Source organism: Tenrec ecaudatus, chromosome 7, assembly GCF_050624435.1.
Source record: "Tenrec ecaudatus isolate mTenEca1 chromosome 7, mTenEca1.hap1, whole genome shotgun sequence".
Classification (NCBI taxonomy): Eukaryota; Metazoa; Chordata; class Mammalia; order Afrosoricida; family Tenrecidae; genus Tenrec; species Tenrec ecaudatus.
In genome coordinates this window covers 61,064,513-61,073,678 of record NC_134536.1, presented here as the reverse complement: position 1 = coordinate 61,073,678, position 9,166 = coordinate 61,064,513, and positions in this window count along the sequence as shown.

The following is a 9,166-nucleotide window of genomic DNA, read 5'->3' as shown; positions in this document are numbered from 1 at the left end:
ATGTCATTGGTTCTCAACCTTCCTAATGCCACTATCCGTTAATAAAGTTCCTCATATGGTGACCCCCATCCATAAAACAATTTTCACTGCTACTTCTTAACTGTCATTTTGCTACTGTTATGATTTGGAGACCCCGTTCAACCCCCAAAGGGGTCACAACCCACAGGTTGAGAACCGCTGTTCTATGTTGCCTGCCAAATAGTTTAACTTTTAAGGAAACTAATGCAGGAGTTTATCTTTCATCAGTAACATCGGGGAAAATAATAGAGGTCTTAAACCTGTACTTTATTTAGCATTTCACATAATTCAAGATAACAAAATTTATTTTACACCCCATACCAAGGACTACTGCAGATTTACAATAGGATTTAAAGTGAGTTTTGCGGTATTTTTCATGTAGACATTAGTCTTTGCCACAGTGCTTGCTGCTAATTAGTACTAGGAAACACGGCTCAGCTGTGGCTCAGTGCTCAACCATACTGCTCAGATTGACAAGAAATAAATGCTTTATTGGGCAAGATAGCTGTAGGAATTAAACTCTCTAGGATTCTGTCATAAATTATGTACTGCAAATAAGATATAGGATTCCCTCCCCCCTTTTACACTCTGAGGAGTTTTTTCTTAACCCTTATTGAAATACTCTTAGAATTTTTCAGTCTATGAACAGTTCATGTAGAAAAATCGAAGACTATTAGTAATATACCATGTCTTTATACCAACTTTTCCAATGATAATCTAAAAATATTAACCAAAGAAAGTCTGAGTTTTCACATTTGGTATTAAGTATTGTAATATATCTTAAAATACATTTTTCTCTACCCATAAAGAAACAAAAAGCAAACAAACATGTTTTGTACTTGTGCAAGTATGTGAAATAAATACAAGGTGGCAGGGAATAAGCAAGAAAATAAAACTTGGATGAAATTTACCTCTCAAAGCAAGGTCTATTTAATTTCTCAGCATTTGCTATTATATATTTTTTAATTCCATGTATGTGTTTCTGTGCTATAAATGATAAATGACTGCCACTCCTGCTTCTGGTCCTTGTGCAACTCACTTTTCCCAACATTCTACTCCCAGATATGTAGTATGCACAAGCCCCCGAATAGTCCTCCATCCCAGGTCCCCGTCAACTTATGATTAAACTGCTTCCAGCCTGTCTCCACCGATTCTTCTGTACTTCATCTCTGTATTTCATCTAATGGTCTGACTTTGGCCTTTCTGACTTATGCTTATGTTTGCTTCCTGGCATTTGACTTCTGTGCTGTCTTTAGCTCACCCTCCAGTTCTTAGCTGTGAACATTTATTCCCTCTGACTGGCAGCTCAGGAACCACTGGCACAACCACTGGAAGCAGGCCTAAACACTAGTTTTATATTGTAAACATCCATTTATCTATCTCTTCAACAAGCCTTCTTCATCACCCTGTGTGTAAAGTACTAGAGTAGTTTCTGGAGCACACAACGATTAATAAGCTACAGAAAACTCCTTTAGGCTCTTGAAATCTGGTAGGCAAATAATACAAGTACACATTTGAAGAGTTAAGATAATATATATCATATATACTCGAGTATAAGCTGACCCAAATATCAGCCAAGGCACCTAATTCTACCACAAAAACTGCATTAAAAATTTTCTGGAAAATGGCTTATACATAAGTATATATGGAACTTACTTCTTAAGATGTTATATGTATAAATAAGACTCCCCTCCCCCCAGAAGAATTTATTTCAGAGGATAGCACTGAAGTTGCAGCTCAGGGAGAGGGACATGTCTTATCAGAGCATACAGGAACAAATGAAGGGGGAGGAAGAGAGAGTGGAGCACTTCCTGGCCCGCCAAGCCTTGAGGACGATATTTCCACTCAGAACAGCCAATCCACAGAGAAGACCATATGGCCGGCCCCAGTATGAGACACAATATCCCTCACTGACCCAAAGCCCTATGGGGAACAACACTGGACACACAGAAAGCAAAACACTAAGTACGTGCAACAGAACAGTAAGAGGAACAGAGCAACAGTCCCCAGGGAATTGACGTTGGGACCAGGGCTTGGCATCCTATCAGACTCGACCAGAAAACACTCCTAAAGGCTAACAAACAGTTGTTGAACTAATTACAAGCTTTCTTTTGTTGTTGTGGATTTTTTTTCTGTCATTGGCTTTTTGTTGTTTTATTTTCTTTTGTTGCTTGGTTTTTCTCTGTCTTGTTTTTGTGCATGTTATTATTTCCCCAGGTCTGTGTAAATAAGATAGGCTGGATGAACAACCTGGAGGAGAAAACAACGGGACTGATGGTTTCTGGGGGACATGGGAGAGGGGGATGTGGGGGAAAGGAAATGGTGTTAACAAACAAGGGAACAACAAGTGATCCAATTCAGTGGTGAGGAAGGTGTAGGAGCCCTGGTAGGGTGTGACCAAGTGTAATGTAACTGAGAGGAATTACTGAAACCCAAATGAAGGCTGAGTATGATAGTAGGACAAGAGGAAAGTTGAAGGAAATAAAGGAAAGAGCTAGGAGGCAAAGGGCATTTATAGAGGTCTAAATACAGGCATGTACATATGTAAATATATTTATATATGAGGATGGGAAATAGATTTATGTGCATATATTTATAGGTTTTGTATTAAGGTAGCAGATGGACAGTAGGCCTCCACTCAAGTACTCCCTCAATGTAAGACTATTTTGTTCTATTAAACTGGCATTCCATGATGCTCACCTTCCCAACACAATCTCTGAAGACAAAGCGGGTGCATAAGCAAATGTGTTGAAGAAAGCTGATGGTGCCTGGCTATCAAAGAAGATATAGTGTCTAGGGTCTTAAAGGCTTGAAGATAAACAAGTTGCCATCTAGCTGAGAAGCAACAAAGTCCACATGGAAGAAGCACACCAGCCTGTGTGATCACAAGGTGTCAAAGGGATGAGGTATTAGGTATCAAAGAACAAAAATCATATCATTGTGAAGGAGGGGGAGTGCGGAGTGGGGAACCAAAGCCCATCTGTAGGCCACTGGACATCCCCTTACAGAAGGATCATGAGGAGGAGACTAGCTAGTCAGGGTGCAGTGTAGCAACGATGAAACATACAACTTTCCTCTTGTTCCTAAATGCTTCCTCCCCACCCTCCCCTCCTCCCCACTATCATGATCTCAATTCTACCTTACAAATATGGCTGCACCACACCAGAGGATGTACACTGGTACAGATAGGAACTGGAAACACAGGGAATCCAGGACAGATGATCCCTTCAGGACCAGGGGTAAGAATGGTGATACCGGGAAGGTGGGGTAGAAAGGGAACCGATGACAAGGATCTACATATAACCTCCTCCCTGGGGGACAGACAACAGACTAGTGGGTGAAGGGAGATGTCAGACAAGGCAAGATATGACAAAATAATAATTTACAAATTATGACAGGTTCATGAGGGAGGGGTGAACGGGGAGGGAGGGGGGGGGGGAAATGAGCTGATACCGGGCTTACGTGGAGAGCAAATGATTTGAGTATGAATGATGAGGTTATCAAATGTACAAATGTGCTTTATACAATTGATGTATGGATGGATTGTGATAAGATTTTTATGAGCTCCCAATAAAATGATTAAAAATAACAAAATGAAGGGGGGAAAAGAGAGTTATTGAGAAAGGCTTTAAATAGAGAAATTTTTAATCTGAGAATTAAGGGTAACGGTGAGGGGAGACATTCTTGATTAGTGCCTAGGGTAATGGATTCTGGATCTGAAAAGATTTCAGAACACTGACAGATGACATCTTACACTAGACCAGTGGTTCTCAACCTTCCTAATGCTGTGACCCTTTAATACAGTTCCTCATGTTGTGGTGACACCCCAACCACAAAATCATTTTTGTTGCTACTTCATAACTGTTGTTTTGCTACTGTTATGAATTGAGAGACCCCGATATGAAATGGTTATTCGGCCCCAAAGGGGTTGTGACCCACAGCTTGACAACCCTTGCCTAGACTTTAAAGATGGGGTAGGATAGAAACCATGAGAGAGCATTATAAAGTTGGTAATGGCAGAATGGTTAGATTAAAATGTAGTATCACTCGATCTTCCCATTTTAAAGTTGACCCATTTTAAAGTTGTTTCAGTTAAAAAAAAAAAGCAAATGGGAAATACACATAGATTAAGCCTCCAGTGCATTCCCTCTGACCTTTTACAAGAACTATGAGCAGCCTTGCTCTCTTGCAGAGTGCACTAGAAAGTGGATTATTGCAGATGCAGTCAGGTTAAAATATGACACTTTATCCTTTGAGCTACCATTTGCCCCATCTTAAATTTGTTTTAGTTTTTAATATCTTCTATACTTTTTGTGATGGGGATTTTTCTGTATTTTACTTTGTTATTGTTAGGTTTTTTATTTGTTTTGTGTGTTTTTCTGTATAAACAAGTGAAGGAATAAGTAAATCTATAGAGATAGTAACTGAGTCAGTGGTTTCTTGTGGGTATAACAGGGAGAGTTGGGGACAATGGGGAGCTAATAACAATGAGTACAAAAAAGAAGAAAATGTTCTAAAATTGTAATGGTTGTACAACTCTTCCTAATATGATTGAACTATTCAATTCTATGATATATGCATTATGTGCCTCTCTATGCCCCACCCCCAAAAAAGACTAAAGTCCGTAGGTTCCTAAAAGAATTTTTCAAATTTAACTTTGTCCCCATGTTTTATCTGGTTATTCTACTTTGGATGAATTTTTAAATTGACATCTATGGAAAGGTAATCTACAAAGATGTATATGATTATATTTAGGGATTTAATCCTGAGAAAGGTTTGGAACCACTGTCCTGAATGCTGTGAGGTGTTCATGAAAGGGTTCTTGAGCAGTAGCAGAGACCCACTGCAAAAACTAGCAGCATGAATTTTCCTTGGATGGAATTAACAGTAATGATTGGCTGCTGGTGAAGGGTGGAGGTGGTCACCTTCAACACACAAGGCAGAGACTCAGGGGCTAGTTGAAATGAGTAGGATCCAGGGTGCAAAGGAAGCAACCAACCAGAGGTGAATGGGAGGGACAGAGTCTGGCAATGACAATGAGTCAGAAACTCAGAATTTACAATCCTTGAAGGAATAGTGCTGTGTAATCATTTGGTTCAAGATCCAATTTCCCATTATAGAACTGGAATGAAATGAAGAGCAAGAGCTTGGGAGAAAATTATCTGGATTTGAATTCTGGTTGTATTATCTTGGTCAAGTAATTTAACTTCTTTAAGCTTCAGTTCTTTATTTGTAAAGTATCACTAATATGATTTCTTACCTCTTAAGGTTATTATGAGGAATGATTGAAATAAATCATGTGAAGTAGGTAGAAAGTGTGTTTGTCGTGTAGTAAGCCACCAGTAAATGTTTTCCTGTATTTTATTTTAAGTATCTTTTAGATGTATCTGTAATCAATAAACTTTAGTGCCTTAGAGCCTATTAAGTTAAAGAAAAAGATGGCAAACATACATGGTATATTTTCCTCCTTTGCTAAGAAATGCTGCGTTAAGTTGTAGTTTATGCAACCTTCATATTTAAGATTGTTTTCTCTAGTGTTTTTACAAGAAAATAATTATCCTGCTCAAGTAATGTCTGTCTCCTCATTTTACCCCTAGGTGATCATGCTTTGGGATTTTCAGAGTTTGAATAATTCCTATGGGCTCTGCCACCCAGCAAATTCAAGAGAACAAGATTTTTCCCTGGGAATTGTGGTTCTGGGAATGTGAGCACTTGTTCTCATGAGATCTGCACCTCGATCGGGCCTGCCACTCGGAGTACTGGTGATGGTGTTGACTTTGTTCTACTTGTTTCTTCTATCTTATACAACATTTGTGATTTATTTCTTATATAGGGATTTTTGAAAAGTGAATGCTTATGGGAAAGTTTTGCTTATACAAAGAAATATTAAAATGATCTTAAAGTAATTACTCATGTTGATATTTTTTCTCCTTTAACATAGATAAAAGTATTAATTGATATAGTTTAGAAAGAAAATGAAGGCTGAGGAAATGCCTGTGCTCTTATTGTCTTAAAATAACATTATTCTCTGTTTGAATGGCGCCTTGTAGGGAATTACACAGTCTCATACACAATTGACTTAAATGCATTCTTTATCTTTAAAAGGAAGCAGAATAGGATCATTGAGTAAATCACATGTGTTCACAGTCTTGCTAGTGTAATCTTATCCTACACAAACACAGCATTCTGTATCAAGAGGGAAGGGGACATCTGCAGTAGAACTTGCCCTTGAGGAAACCTCGTTTTCTGTTTGAAGAGTAGTGCACTGAATGACTGCATGGTAGAGGGTAACAGAAAACATCTTCCATGCCTCTCACCCCCTTTATAGGGCCTCATTCTCCCTTTTCCCTAAGGACACCTCCTGTCATGATATTCTGTCAAATTTATAGGGGACATAGCAGGAGGCATATCATTTTATTTATAATTTTTGTTTGATATAATTATTGCTGTCTTATGGCATGGCAGAGTTTTTAATTATTTGTGTATAAAAGATGAAATTATGTTCTAGAACTGTTTAATAACTGACACATATCTAAAGTATAAATATTTTACCTCTGAATTTATTAAAACTATATATTTGGATGTTTAATAGCCTTTATTAGGTACAGCTTAAAAACTAAATATATTACTAAGCAGGGGTGTTTAAAAAGATGAATTTAAGTTTCCATTTTTTACATTAATGACAGATTTCTAGAATACTTTAAAATGGAAAATTATGCAGATAGGCAGTTAAGACATCATATTTTAAAAATTAGTGTGGCTATATATTTTGCTTATATACTTATGAAAGTGCTAATTGATAGTTGAATAAAATGATAAAGTATCTTAGAATTAAGATTAAAACAAAGTAAAAAATATACAACTAAATAATTATCTTAAGAGTCTTATAAAGAACCAAATTTATTCAGTTTGGTTTCTATGGGGTATAATGGTTTTTTTAACACCATCCGTTCACATGTGAATGATAATCTGACCATAAGCAACAGGGATGCGGGGTTTTGAGAGAGTCCAAACAGACTGAGCATTGCAAATGTATCCACCATTTTGGTATGTTTTCATTTCAGTCTATGCTATGGACCCAATTCAAAATTCAGGTTTTCAGTTCTTATATTAGGGCTCTTATAATATTATTCTGTATTTTCAACTTTATCTCCTGTTTTGGCCCTGGGTTTGCTTTTGAATTTTGCATTTGTTTGTCTATTTGTTTTAAGCCTTTCTATTATGAAACTTTTAAAGCATATATAAAAATAAAGCAAATGACATTTGAGAATTAAATGATAAGTTAGTTCATTTATTGCTTTTATTTGTGCACAGATGGTCAGGAACTCAATGCTTGTTCCTTGTATAATTTGTATAATCAGATTTTCAAAAACTATCTGACTACTTTCCAACCTGTGTGACAGATGGTTTGGGGTCAACTCCCAGGCACCTATCTAATTCATACTTAGGGGAAACTTATCTACCATTTTAAATATCATTGAGAATGATGAGGGCAGCGAATGTATAAGGGTGCTTTACTCAATTGATGTATGTATGGATTGTGATAAGAGTTGTATGAGCCCCAATAAAATGATTTATAAAAAAAGAAAGAACGCATACAATAAAAAAATTTGTGTGAAAACTATTCTGTGAGGCAATCTGTAGCTAAGTAACTGATTGGCTCATAAAATAACCCTCAGGTATGGGTACTGCTAACCACAAAGTCAGTGGTTCAAACCCACCAACTCCTCTGTGGGGAAAGATGAAATTTCTGCCCTTGTAAAGATTTCCACTCTCTCCTGTCTGGTTGCTAGGATTGGAATTGACTCGATGGCAGTAAACACGGGTATGTGAATGAGTAAAAAACAGTGACATTTACTCCAAGATGAGAAGGCAAGAGGGCAGAGAAACTAGATGACCAAAGAGAAAACAATCAGAATGGAACTAATTATAAAACTGATATCTAGTTTTTACAGTAACTTATGTCACTAAACAAACTGTGTACACATTGGTAAGCAGAAACTAAATTCATTGTGTAAGCTTTTACGGGAAATCCAAGAAAATATTAAAATGATAAACACTAAAAAATATATCATTTTAATGAGAAAAATAGAGGACAGTGATGGTTCATTGGTAGAATTCTTGCCTTCCATGTGGGAGACCTGCTTCAATATTTAGCCAGTACACCTCAAATAGTTTGTCAATGGAGGCTTGTATGTTCATGTTACTGAACAGCTTTCCCGTGGAACTTCCAGATTAAGGCAGACTAGGGAGAACGGCTTGGTGAAATCCAGCCAGTAAAAAGCCTATGGATCACAAATCCAATTGGGTGTAGAGTCCTCATGAGTTGGAGGCCAACGCATTGGCTGTTAACAGCAATGAGACAATTTCGCATTTGCACTGGAATGCTAGAGACCTCCACCAACTGTGTGTGCTCCCCTCTCCTCTGAATGGCGGTAGAGAAGTCCAGAACTCCTGCAGTGGGAACTATGAGTTCTCTCAAAAAGATGGAAAGAACTCAGAGAAGACAGTGCCTGGGGTTAGGGAGCATGTATGGTTATCACTGTCTCTCTGCATATAGAGAGGTTTTTTTTCTTATTTTTTTGGGGGGGTGGTGTTTAATTTTGTTTTATTGGCTATTCGTGTGGACCATAGCATACTTTAGCTAATATTGAGAAGAATGGGAATTCCAGAGCACTTCATTGCGCTCCTGGAGAGCCTGTGCATGCAACAAGTGGCAGTAGTTACAGCAGAATAAAGGACGGCAGTGTGGTTTCAAATGAAAAAGGAGTTCATCAGGGTGGTACCCTTGCATCACACTTATACTAGCTGAGTGCTGCTAAGCAAATATCCAAGAAGCGAGATTATATGAAGAAAACCTGCTGTTGTTAGGGGCCTTTAGCGATTGGGCTAAGGCTTCTTCACAATGTGATGTGCAGGCGACACAACTTTGCTTGCTGGAAGCTAGGAGGGCTTGAAGCACTTGCTGGTGAAAGTCAGAGTGCAGCCTGCAGTATGGAATGTAAGTCGATGTAAATCAAAGAAAAACCCTCACAACTGGAACAATAGGTAACATGAGAAACAGAGAAAAGCCTGAAGTTGTCAGAGACTGCCTTTTCCTGAGTTTGACAATCAGTGCTCATGGAAGCAGCATCCAGGAAGCCAAATG